Below are 14,004 nucleotides of genomic sequence, written 5' to 3'. Positions count from 1 at the left end.
CAAACGTCAAATTTCGAAGTACGGTTAAATTAAGGCATTAACTCTTGAATGATTAAGGTTTGGGATAGGTTCAAAACAAAATTGCTGGATTCGAACTTGCAACCATTGGAATTAGAGGCAGATGCTTACGCCCATCCGCCATCCCTGTCCACAACGCCCATCCGCCATCCCTGTTGCCCCTAGTGTCCGGTTTCCACGTCATCTCCCAACGTCCTTAGACATGGATGGGTGTTGAATACTGACTTGTGTCTGGCTGAACCTTCTTAGTAACCTTCTTAAGTTGGCGGTGCCAAATTCTTGCCAATACATTATTCTACTACTAACTATGACTTAGTGTGAGGCATGTTTTCCATAATGTTTGTTTCATGCATGTACAGTCAAACAAAGAACATCACATTTAGTGTTTCACCATTTGAGTATGGAAACAAGTAGGTTTTATTTATTCGCACTAAAGAAAAGTGAAAGACAAAACTAACCGATTAAAAAAAATTGTGAAAACAGTGTGCAGGTGAGGTTGGAAGTGCAAAAGGGCTTATGAAAACCACACCACAAATATATGTACAAACAAACGTTTGTTCAGACAGTTAAACAAAGCATATTAATTATAATTGTACAAAATATACTCAGTATACATAATCAAACATGTTGTTTCTTGTGTACGGAGAAAAAATTTATGAAATGTGCCATTTCTGCATTCACTACTGTAAGTCGCTCTGGATAAGAGCGTCTGCTAAATGACTAAAAATGTAAAAAATGTTGTGCGAGTTAGGCTACATGGAGGGGATTATTTGGTAGTTGGTTCATCAGGCTGACCCCCAGTTTAAGCTTGTAGTTATTGAGGGATGACGGTGATTTGACAACGTGAAGATAAGAATTCCAGAGTATGGTACCTCAGTCAATTCTCAGATACAATCAGATACAATTAGATACAATGCGAGGTGCGGCAGTGGGGAAGGTGAAGCTTATCGCAGTGTCTTGTGTTCTATAGATGGATTTCAGAATTAACCTGTAGTCCATTGAATGGTTTATGTAAATTGTCTGGGAGGAATGAGTATTTGAAGATGAAAGTACATAATTGGTGTACGTTAACGTCGTAAATAGATAAGATAATGAGTTTCTTAAACAAAGGTGCAGATGGAGCCAGGTAATTTGCAGATAGAGCCTGCGGTTTCTCAGGCAATATTTTAAGTATCTAAATATAGTGTAACCTGGCTACTAATCGATGTGTGTGTATATATAGAGAGATGTGCCATGAGGCGCACCATCTTACAATTCTGCAGTCCAGAAATGAGAGCTTTTACTATCTATGCCAAAAGCCTAAGCCTCTGATGGGGGAAGTAGCACTGTCATCAACGCATGCTTCAGTATCCCCCCCCTCTCTCTAGGAGAATGTGTGTGCCCTGGCCCCATAGGTGTATCGAAAGGATCCCACCAATGTAGCGCGAGATAAGTACCTTAGTAGAACGCAATCTTAAGATCGTGTGGTCCAGAAACAAGAACTCTACCATTTACAGAAAAAGCCTGGGCTCTGGACGGGGACAATATCATTTTAATCACTGCATGTTACAATAGTCAAACAATCAGTTTTTTCACCTCGTCAATCTGATGCTATATGGGTTTCAGTGGAGGCTCTTCAAAGGAGGAAGGGGAGGGCCATCCTCAGTGAATTTCATATATTTTTTAACACATTTAAAATATTATTTTTAGATAAATCTATACTAAATATATTCACATGTCCAAAATAATTTATTAAAACACTGTTTTGCAATGAAGGTCTACAGTAGCCTCAACAGCACTAGAGTAGAACCATGATGTAGCCGGAGGATAGCTAGCTTCCGTCCTCCTCTGGGTGCATTGACTTCAATACAAAACCTAGGATGCTCATGGTTCACACCCCCTTCCATAGACTTAGAAACAACAGGGGTTCAAACTTTAGAATCCAGTTCCTACATTCGAATTTAAAAATAGATTTTATCAAACAAAACTATGCTACATTTTAGCTCTGCGACCCTCGGGATGACAAATCAGTGCAAGATTACTGAATGGAAGTACATTATTTACCTTCGAGGTGAATGTGCAGTATCAAACCAGTTGCCGTGATATGTTTTTTTGTGCACTCTCCTCAAACAATAGCATAGTCTTTTTTCACTGTAATAGCTACTGTATATTCGACAGTGCAGTTAGATTAACAAGAATGTATGCTTTCTGCCCATGTAAGAAATGTCGATGTCCTGGGAAATGTTCTTGTTAAGAAAATTTTCTTGTTAAGATTTTCTTGTTAAAAATAAAACATACCTTTTCCCACATTTTGTTACGTTACAGCATTATTCTACAATTAATTAAATAAAAAGTCCTCAATCTACACACAATAACCCATAAATATGAAAATAAAATAGAAATACCTTATTTACAAAAGTATTCAAACCCTTTGCTATGAGACTCGAAATTGAGCTCAGGTGCATCCTGTTTCCATTGATCATCCTTGATGTTTCTACAACTTGATTGGTGTCCACCTGTGGTAAATTCAATTGATTGGACTTGATTTGGAAAGGCGCACACCTGTCTATATAAGGTCTCACAGTTGACAGTGCATATCAGAGCAAAAACCAAGCCATGAGGTTGAAGGAATTGTCTGTAGAGCTCCTAGACAGGCTTGTGTTGAAGCACAGATGTGGGGAAGGGTACCAAAATATATCTGTAGCATTGAAGGTCCCGAAGAACACAGATTCCTCCATCCTTCTTAAATGAAAGAAGTTTGGAACCACCAAGACTCTTCCTAGAGCTTGCCACCCGGCCAACTCAGCAATCGGGGGAAAAGGCTCTTGGGAGGTGACCAAGAACCCGATGCTCACTCTGACAGAGTTCCAGAGTTCCTCTGTGGAGATGGGAGTACCTTCCAGAAGGACAACCATCTCAGCAGCACTCCACCAATCAGGCCTTTATGGTAGTGGCCAGACGGAAGCCACTCCACATTAAAAGGCACATGAAAGCCCGCTTGAAATTTGCCAAAAGGCACCTAAAGACTCTCAGACCATGAGAAACAAGATTTTCTGGTCTGATGAAACCAAGATTGAACTCTTTGGCCTGAATGCCAAGCGTCACGTTTGGAGGAAACCTGGCACCATCCATATGGTGACGCATGGTGGTGTGGATGTTTTTCAGCAGTAGGGACTAGGAGACTAGTCAGGATCGAGGGAAAGATGAACGGAGCAAAGTATAGAGAGATCCTTGATGAAAACCTGCTCCAGAGCACTCAGGACCTTCACCTGTGGAGAAGGTTCGCCTTCTAACAGGACAACGACCCTAAGCACACAGCCAAGACAACGCAAGAGTGGCTTCGGGACAAGACTCTGAATGTCCTTGAGTGGCCCAGCCAGAGCCTGGACTTGAACCTGAACGAACATCTCTGGAGAGACCTGAAAATAGCTGTGCAGCAACGCTCCCCATCCAACCTGACCAAGTTAGAGAGGATCTCCAGAGAAGAATGGGAGAAACTCCCCAGGTGTGCCAAGCTTGTAGCGTCATACCCAAGAAGACTCAAGGCTGTAATCGCTGCCAAAGGTGCTTCAACAAAGTATTGAAAGCCAGCATCCTGGAGTCGCCTCTTCACTTTTGACGTTGAGACTGGTGTTTTGCGGGTACTATTTAATGAAGCTGCCAGTTGAGGACTTGAGGCGTCTGTTTCTCAAACTAGACACTAATGTACTTGTCCTCTTGCACAGTTGTGCACCGGGGCCTCCCACTCCTATTCTGGTTAGAGCCAGATTGCTCTGTTCTGTGAAGGGAGTAATACACCGCGTTTTACGAGATCTTCAGTTTCTGGCATGGAATAGCCTTCATTTCTCAGAACAAGAATAGACTGACGAGTTTCAGAAGAAAGTTCTTTGTTTCTGGCCATTTTGAGCCTGTAATCGAACGCCCAAATGCTGATGCTCCAGATACTCAACTAGCTTCTTTAAATCAGAACAACTGTTTTCAGCTGTGCTAACATAATTGCAAAGGGGTTTTCTAATGATCAATTAGCCTTTTAAAATGATAAACTTGGATTAGCTAACACAACGTGCCATTGGAACACAGGAGTGATGGTTTTCTGATAATGGGCCTCTGTACACCTATGTAGATATTCCATTAAAAATCAGTTTCCAGCTACAGTAGTCATTTACAATATTAACAATGTCTACACTGTATTTCTGATAAATGTTATGCTATTTTAATGCACACAAAAATGTGATTTTTCAAAAACAAGGACATTTCTAAGTGTCCCCAAACTTTTGAACGGTAGTGTATATACTAGGCGGGGTTAGTCACCAAAGTCATAGACTGTTTTCTCTGCTACCTCACGGCAAGCGGTACTGGAGCACCAAGTTTACAGTAGGACCAAAAGGCTCCTTAACAGCTTCTACCCCAAGCCGTAAGACTGCTGAACAATTAATCAAATGGCCACCGGACTATTTCCATTGAGCCCCCCCTCCCCTCCATTTGTTTTGTACACTGCTGCTACTCGCTGTTTTATCTATGCATAGTCACTTTACCCCTATCTACATGTACAAATTACCTCGACAAACCTGTACCCCCCCATAGACTCGGTACCGGTACCTCCTATATATAGCCTCGTTATTTTGTGTTTTTGTTTTAGTTTATTTGGTAAATATTTTCTTAACTCTTTCTTGATCTGCACTGTTGGTTAAGGACTTGTAAGTAAGCACTTCACGGTAAGGTCTACTACACTTGTTGTATTCGGCACATGTGACAAAGTTTGATTTGATCTTGAAGACTAAATTCAATCAGTGGCGGTCGGTGCCGTTTAAGATGAGGGAGGACAATTCTATTTTTTAAAGAGCATGACCTTATTTCTATTACAGCATATTGGATGACTGTCATTCATATTCTCTTTACCCAGTTCAATGTAACATTGATAGGTTTAGGCTACTACATGATACTCTAATTTTCCCTGTACCCATCATGAGGTTGCTACAACCTAGTCTATGAACAAAAGATTACAACGTTGGTGCACAGGTCGAGAGAACATTAAGTGGACAGACAGCGACACATTCAATACCGCCTTGCCTGCATCTACCTGATCTTGGCTGTAATAATTAGTCCAACAGTTGCAAACGAGAGTTTCTATTGCTTCCACTTAAATGTTTTTCAACAGAATCGGCAAAATGAATACACCCCTAGTCACACGTAAACACAGTTCACATTCATAACAGCCACGTTGTATTCCTTGTCACATCCGCACTCTCCTCCTCTCATCTTTTTCCTTTGTTTGTGGACTTTAATGCACAACACATCAGCTGTATGTGACCAGGCGAAAAAACCTTTCCAAGCCAAACAATAACTGCTACACACAGCCTAAATCGTTGTCACCATATTAGCTAAAGTAACGTCATAGTCAAAATAGCTAATAGATCTAACGCGTTAGTAAACCCGCTACAATCATGCAGTAACATTACAGTGCATTCGGAAAGTATTCAGAACTCTAGACTTTTTCCACATTTTGTTACGTTGCAGGCTTATTCTAAAATTGGTGAGAAAACAAACAATTTAATCCAACACACAATACCCCATAATGACAAAGTAAAAACTGTTTTTTTAGAAATGTATTAACAACGTCTACACTGTATTTGATCAATTTGATGTTATTTTAAATGGACAAATTGTGCTTTTCTTTCAAAAACAAGGACATTTCTAAGTGACCCCAAACTTTTGAACGGTAGTGTAGGTCCTGGATGGCAGGAAGCTTGGCCCCAGTGATGTACTGGGCCGTACGCACTACCCTCTGTAGCGCCTTACAGTCAGATGCCGAGCATTTGCCATACCAGGCAGTGATGCAACCGGTCAGGATGCTCTCAATGGTGCAGCTGTAGAAATGAGGATCTGGGGACCCATGCCAAATCTTTTCTATCTCCTGAGGGGGAAAAGGTGTTGTCGTGCCCTCTTCGACTGTCTTGGTGTGTTTGGACCATGATAGTTCGTTGGTGATGTGGACACCAAGGAATTTGAAACTCTCGACCCGCTCCACAACAGTCCCGTCACTGTTAATGGGGGCCTGTTCCTGTAGTCCACGATCAGCTCCTTTGTCTTGCTCACATTGAGGGAGAGGTTGTTGTCCTGGCACCACACTGCCAGGTCTCTGACCTCCTCCCTATTGGCGGTCTCATCGTTGTCGGTGATCAGGCCTACCACTTGTGTCGTCAGCAACCTTAATGATGGTGTTGGAGTCGTTTGGCCACACAGTCGTGGGTGAACAGGGAGTACAGGAGGGGACTAAGTACACACCCCTGAGGGGGCCCAGTGTTGAGGATCAGCATGGCAGACATGTTGGTGCCTACCCTTAGCACCTGGGGCGGCCCGTCAGGAAGTCCAGGATCCAGTTGCAGAGGGAGGTGTTTAGTCCCAGGGTCCTTAGCTTAGTGATTGATGAGCTTCGCGGACACTATGGTGTTGAACTCTGAGCTGTAGTCAATGAACAGCATTCTCACATAGGTGTTCCTTTTGTCCAGATGGGAAAAGGCAGTGTGGAGTGCGATTGAGATTGCGTCATCTGTGGATCTGTTGGGGCAGTATGCGAATTGAAGTGGGTCTAGGGTATCCGGGAGGATGCTGTTGATGTGAGCCATGACCAGCCTTCCAAAGCACTTCATGGGGCGGTAATCATTTAGGCAGGTTACCTTCGATTCCTTGGGCACAGGGACTATGGTGGTCTGCTTGAAACATGTAGGTATTACAGACTCGGTCAGGGAGAAGTTGAAAATGTCAGTGAAGACACTTGCCAGTTGGTCCGTGCATGCTTTGAGTACACATCCTTGTAATCCGTCTGGATAAAATGGCATTTAGCTCTTCTGGTAGGCTCGCGTCACTGGGCAGCTCGCGTCTGGGTTTCCTTTTGTAGTCTGTAATGGTTTTCAAGCCCTGCCACAGCCGACGACCGTCAGAGCCGGTGTAGTAGGATTCAATCTTAGTCCTTTATTGATGCTTTGCTTGTTTGTTGGTTCGTCTGAGGGATTTCTTATAAGCGCCCAGGTTAGTGTCCTGCTCCTTGAAAGCGGCAGCTCGAGCCTTTATCTCGATGCGGATGTTGCCTGTAATCTATGGCTTCTGGTTGGGATATGTACATACGTTCACTGTGGGGAAGATGTCGTCAATGCACTTATTGATGAAGCCGATGACTGAGATGGTGTACTCCTCAATGCCATTGGATGAATCCCGGAACATATTCCAGTCTGTGCAAGCAAAACAGTCCTGTAGCATCCGCGTCATCTGACCAGTTCCGTATTGAGCTAGTCACTGGTACTAACTGTTTTAGTTTTTGCTTGTAAGCAGGAACCAGGAGGATAGAATTATGGTCAGATTTGCCAAATGGAGGGCGGGGAAGAGCTTTGTATGCATCTGTGTGTGGAGTAAAGGCGATCTAGAGTTTATTTTTTTATTATTTAAAAAAAAAATCCTCTGGTTGCAGATGTGACGTGCTGGTAGAAATGAGGTAAAACGGATTTAAATTTGCCTGCAGTAAAGTCCCCGGCCACTAGGATCGCCGCTTCTGGATGAGCATTTTCTTGTTTGCTTATGGCCTTTCTAGAGTTGGTTGAGTGCGGTCTCAGTGCCAGCATCGGGTTGTGGTGGTAAATAGACTGCTACGAATAATATAGATGAGAACTCTCTAGGTTTCTTGTCTGTGTGCTGTTAGTGTTTCTTGTTTTGTATTATGTTGTGTTTTTTTTATTAAAACACTCACTCCCTGAACTTGCTTCCCGACTCTCAGCGCACTCGTTACAGTCTGTCCCGAGCTCACTGGCGCAGGAAACTGAGGGCCCAGAATATTTTATACAATGTTGCAAGGAGCTTCAGGTCAGACCTAAGTTAATAGTTGATACAGTGTTTCAAGTTTGTTGCAGACAGGCCATGTGTAGCCATTGAAATTTATAGGATATTTATTTTTATCAGGATATTTTCTACCTGAAGGCTGCAATGTTTTTATTTATTGGCTTTATAGGCTATTTTTACATACAGAAGTTGGCAATGGCAATATAAATTACTTTTTAGATTTGGATAGAATTTTGATTAACCACATGACAATGATTTGGAGATACAAAGACGTTATTATAAATGAAATGAAACTGTTCCGTATGAAAATCATAACTGGCATGCCAGATCGGTAGAAATGGTAAGATAAATTGCCATTCCACATGAGAAAGTTTGCCGACGCCTCGTGTAGCCTATTACCGGCAACTTCAGGAGTATAACAGCAGAATCTGCGAAAGCCAGTAGGAGCGGGAGGAGGATGTTCTGCACAGGTTAAGTTAAAAAAAAATATATACAAAAAGAATACATTTTATCTTTATCTCTGGCTCCCTCTTGAGTCATTAGTGTCTTATTTCATCTAACAGTGAGCTTAACTTTACTGACTTTATTGTCCCCATGGGGAAATTTTGTTGCAGTATTTAAATACAAAACAAATTGACAATACAACTTCCATAACAGTTACATACCAATAACAAGAGACTAGCCTGCTGGCCTTACTGGGTCGATAGGAACATTAGCCCAAGCTATTTAGGAGGGATATCACGCCTGGCACAAATTAATGTCTAGTTCTGTTTTTCACGCTGAGGGGTGCGCTATACCTGCGCCGAGAGGGGAGTAGTTCAAAGTCCGGGTACAGGGGGTGGCTTGGGTCTAAAATTATTTTGTGATCCTTGCGGAAGGCCCTGACCTTAAAAGATCTCATCCAGGCCTGTCTGTTTGACTCCAAGTACCTTGCTTGCTGTGGTAATAATCCTTCTCACCATATATCTCTGGCTGACAGTGGCATTGCCAAACCAACAAACAATACAAAAGTTAAAATACTCTCAATAAAAGATTTGTATAACAGAGTCAGTACAGTCAACATTAAAGATCCCAGCTTTTTGAGAAAGTACAGTCTCTATTGACTCTTTGTAGATCAGTTCTGTACATTTACTCCACTGAAGCTTATTGTCCAAGAGGACATCCAGGTATTTGTATTCCTCTACAATCTCTATAGCATCAGACAAGCTCAATGCATATATAGTTTATTTTATTAAAACATATAGGTTGTGTCTATATATGGAAAAATACACTTTTAAATATTTTGACCAAACGATTATTATTATTATTTTTTTCACCTTTATTTAACCAGGTTGGCCAGTTGAGAACAAGTTCTCATTTACAACTGCGACCTAGCCAAGATAAAGCAAAGCAGTGCGACAATAAACAACAACACAGAGTTACACGTGGGATAAACAAAAGTACAGTCAATAACACAATAGAAAAATCTATATACAATGTGTGCAAATGGAGTAAGGAGGTAAGGCAAAAATAGGCCATAGTAGCGAAGTAATTACAATTTAGCAAATTAACACTGGAGTGATGGATGTGCAGATGATGTGCAAGTAGAAATACTGGTGTGCAAAAGAGCAACAAAAAAAAGAACTGGAATTTAACTTTTTAGTGACGGGGCAGTATTCGGATGAATGAAATGGAAAATGGAAATTCAGATGAATGACGTGCCCAAAAAAACCTGAGAAAAAAATCCAACCAGGAAGTGGTTTGTCGTTTTTTCAACTGATTGCCTTTCCAAACTACAATGTCTGTGGGGTCATTTTGCACTTCCTAAGGCTTCCACTAGATGTCAACAGTCTTTAGAACCTTTTTTCATGCTTCTACTGTTACTGGGGAGAGAATAAGAGCTGTCTCAAGCCTGGGACCAGTGAGTTGTTTACTGCGCATTCACGCAGGCGTGCCGCTCCTTCTTTTTCCTCTGTAATGAATACGCTATTGTCCGGTTGTAATATTATCGAACATTTATGTTAAAAAGACCTTAAGGATTGATTATAAACATCGTTTGACATGTTTCTACGAACGGTAATGGAACTATTTGACTTTTCGTCTCGGGTTTTGTGCTCGCGCATTATGCCTTTGGATTAGTGATCTGAATGCGCAAACAAAACGGAGGTATTTGGACATAAATATGGAGTTTATCGAACAAAACGAACATTTCTTGTGGGAGTCCTGGGAGTGCATTCCGACGAAGATCAGCAAAGGTAAGTGAAGATTTATAATACTATTTCTGAGTTTAGTTGACTCCAGAACTTGGCGGGTAACTGTATAGCTTGCTGTGATGGCTGAGCTCTGTACTCATAATATTGAACAATGTGCTTTCGCCGTTAAGCTATTTTGAAATCTGACACAGCGGTTGCATTAAGGAGAAGTGCATCTATAATTCTTTCAATAACTGTTGTAAATTTTATCAACGTTTATGATGAGTATTTTTGTAAATTGATGTGCTCATTCACCGGATGTTTTGGGAGGCAAAACATTTTTGAACATCACGCGCCAATGTAAAATGGGGTTTATGGATATAACTATGAACTTTATTGAACAAAACATACATGTATTGTGTAACATTGAGTCCTGGGAGTGTCATCTGATGAAGATCATCAAAGGTTAGTGATTAATTTTAGCTGTATTTCTGGTTTTTGTGACGCCTCTCCTTGCTTGGTAAATGTCTGTGTCGTTTTTCTTGTTTAGGCGCTGTCCTAACATAATCTAATGTTATCCTTTCACCGTAAAGCCTTTTGAAATCGGACACTGGTTGGATTAACGAGAAGATTATCTTTAAAATGGGATATAATAGTTGTATGTTTGAGAAATTTGAATTATGAGATTTTTGTTGTTTTGAATTTGCCGTCCTGCTATTTCACAGGCTGTTGGCAGTGTGTCCCGCGGGTGGGACGCTAGCGTCCCACATGTCCCAGAGAGGTTAAGGCGGCCAAAGGAGGTGTTGGCTTTGGGGATGACCAGTGAGATATACCTGCTGGAGCGTGTGCTACGGGTGGGTGTTGTTATGGTGACCAGTGAGCTGAGATAAGGCGGAGCTTTACCTAGCAAACAATTATAGAAGACCTGGAGCCAGTGGGTCTGGCGACAAATATGTAGCAAGGGCCAGCCGACGAGAGCATACAGGTCGCAGTGGTGGGTGGTATATGGGGCTTTGGTGACAAAACGGATGACATTGTGATAGACTGCATCCAGTTTGCTGAGTAGAGTGTTGGAGGCTATTTTGTAATTGACATCGCCGAAGTCGAGGATCGGTAGGATGGTCAGTTTTACTAGGGTATGTTTGGCAGCGTGAGTGAAGGAGGCTTTGTTGTGAAATAGGAAGACGATTCTAGATTTAATTTTGGATTGGTGATGCTTATTATGAGTCTGGAAGGAGAGTTTACAGTCTAGCGAGACACCTAGGTATTAGTCGAAAGAACAGACTTTCGGTCGACCAAGATTTTTTTTAGTTGGGGACAGCCCTAGTATGTATTCCCCTATGTCTCTGGCTGTTAAATCCTCCATTAAATAGCATTGGCATGTTCTCTCTACAGACCCGTCTGTGGGTCGGGCTTTTCAGACTATGCCTCGATTCGCTTTTAAACGTGCTAGAAACCTAAGGGACAGCCTGGTAAGAGCAGATTAATATGTACCCCTTCAACATTTTCTGTATACCCTCCCCCCAGGCAATTTTCTATGTCATAATTGTGTGAACTGCGATGTCATAATTGTGTGAACTGTAATGCAATGACCAATGGTGATTTCTTTCTTCACCCTCATACGGGAATGAAAACAAAATTTGTGGTCCATTTACTGTCAAGTGTTCATGTGGCTATTATTATGTTGGAAAGTCTAAGAGTGAATTGAAAGTTTGTATTACAGAGCACAAGTGCAACATCAGAACTGGTGACGAGAAGTCCCCTGTAGCCAGACACTTTAATGCGGTCAGACATGTGTGCCAACTGAAGTTCCAGGATGTTCCAAGTTGTACAGCCACATAAGAGAGGAGGTAATAAGAGAAAAATGACTGTTACAGAGAGAGGCATATTATATCCATGTCTTACAAAACAGAGAGCCCTAGAGGCCTTAATGAAAAACTCGTTAGGTTACTTCCTGTGAGCAATGTGTAGTTTTCTTTGTTTCTTTTTATTTTGTGGGGATAACAGTAGAAAATGTATGTAAATAATGATTGGGAAAAATCAGTACTACAATGTGACGTCCGCTATAAATATGGGTGGATGTCTATAGTTCTCCAAACACTGATGAAGGCTATCTCAGAAACATTTGTTTTGACCTCTGCTGCTGCAAAAAAAACAAGACAATATTTCAGTGAGTACTTGATTTTCCTTTCTTTCAGGAGATGATAATATACAATTTCTTAATTGGCTAAAGGGTTTCTGGTCCTTGCAGGTATGAAGATAAGGCAAAGAAACACCTGGAATGCTATGACCTCCAGACCAAGCTGGCCTCAGATCGAGGTGTGAGAGAGCCCGAGAGGGGGCTCAGTCTGGGCTCCCCACTGAGTCGGCCCCAGGGTTAGAAACACAAGGACCTGCCTTCTAACCAGCCGGTCCTGGACCAGCTCTTCTCCTCCCAACTCCAGAAGAAGAGAACCCCCGGGCCCAAGCCCTCACAACCACTACCGTAACTACCGCCTTTCGTCCCAGAGCGTCCCAAGACTTCGGGGCCACAGGCTTGTAAATGGCTTGGCCTCTCAAAACGCCTGGGTCGTTTTATTTGGTAGAAAGCTCATGTTGTTAAATCCGTTTCGGGTGGAGGAGGCCTTGCTGTTTAGGAGACTTCTGCTGAATAATATACTTCCCGCAGCGATCCTGCAGAACCCTATACAGTTAACAGATGGGTAACATATCACTCCAATTTCTCAACTGACAGCAAAAAAGGGAACATTGACACGATCTTGTTCTCAGCTCATAAATTGAGTGATTTCCTTGCGCATTCTATAATCTGGTTATTATGTAGCACCCCTCATGTATCTAGTTACACTTAATTTTACAGTTTGCTATTTACCTGATATACTTATAAATAAAACTGTGTAGTTTTTTATAATTACATAAATAATTCCTTTTTGGATTACTGTGAGATTCATTGAAACAAGTACTACAATGTCCATTTGGTATCAGGTACAGATTTGGTGTTTTTTAATTGTTCTTGTATTTTTCTAGTTTCCTAGTGGGTGGCTGAGTGTACTCAGGCTCTCTGGAACATGGAGAAGGGAAGTCCTGAGCTGAGTGGAGTGGCCTTCTTCTCTGATCCCAGGCTTGTGGCCAACGGGTTTCAAATCCGACTCACTCCAGGAAGGGTAGAATATCAAATTAATAGATTTTTCCATTATGGTAGGTAAATTGACAAATGTAATCTTGAGTTGAAAAAGACAAATGTAAAACCTTCACAACATTAGGGGACCCAGCACTGATCCCTAAGGAACACCTTTTCTTTGGCTGTTTGGTGAGGAGATCAACCCTCTCCATGTTACCTGGCTTAAGCGATAGACTAGAGCGGATGCAAATCATTTGAGTGTTTCGAGATAGCGATTAGCTTGAAGAAACATGACTTTTCTTTGCACAAGCTGACATTTTTAGCAAATCCCCTTATTAACAATTATGATGATGACATTGCGAAGATAAATTGCTTTAGAGGAAAGAAAAATGTCAGCACCTGGTCCTGGTGTTGCAGTTGAACAAGCAGTGAAAGTTCATTGGCTTGTTAAAAAGGATTTAAGCTCTAGAATGTTTCTCGCTCGTTCTCCTAGTATGGTACTTTCATCCAACTTACCTTCTTTAGCTGGTAAATAAGACGGTACAGAAAGGCTGGAGCAACGAACCGCCCTTGCTGTCTCTGCCTTGGCGGCTCCCCTCTCTCCACTGGGATTCTCTGCCTCTAACCCTATTACAGGGGCTGAGTCACTGGCTTACTGGTGTTCTTCCATGCCGTCCATGGGAGGGGTGCGTCACTTGAGTGGGTTGAGTCACTGACGTGGTCTTCCTGTCTGGGTTGGCGCCCCCCCCTTGGGTTGTGCCATGGCGGAGATCTTTGTGGGCTATACTCGGCCTTGTCTTAGGACGGTAAGTTGGTGGTTGGAGACATCCCTCTAGTGGTGTGGGGGCTGTGCTTTGGCAAAGTGGGTGGGGTTATATCCTGCCTGTT

The 14,004-nt window shown here is 42.2% G+C and overlaps 1 pseudogene; it reads left to right on the top strand.

The window, feature by feature from the left end:
- The window catches only part of LOC106586073 (PMS1 protein homolog 1-like), a 30,564-nt pseudogene extending 17,294 nt beyond the window's left edge, over nucleotides 1–13,270 (top strand).
- Nucleotides 13,271–14,004: the final 734 nt, after the last annotated feature.

The sequence above is a fragment of the Salmo salar genome, chromosome ssa25, assembly GCF_905237065.1.
Source record: "Salmo salar chromosome ssa25, Ssal_v3.1, whole genome shotgun sequence".
In the NCBI taxonomy this organism is placed as follows: domain Eukaryota; kingdom Metazoa; phylum Chordata; class Actinopteri; order Salmoniformes; family Salmonidae; genus Salmo; species Salmo salar.
Note: the sequence above shows the minus strand (reverse complement) of the source record. Positions and strands in the feature narration are given on the sequence as shown.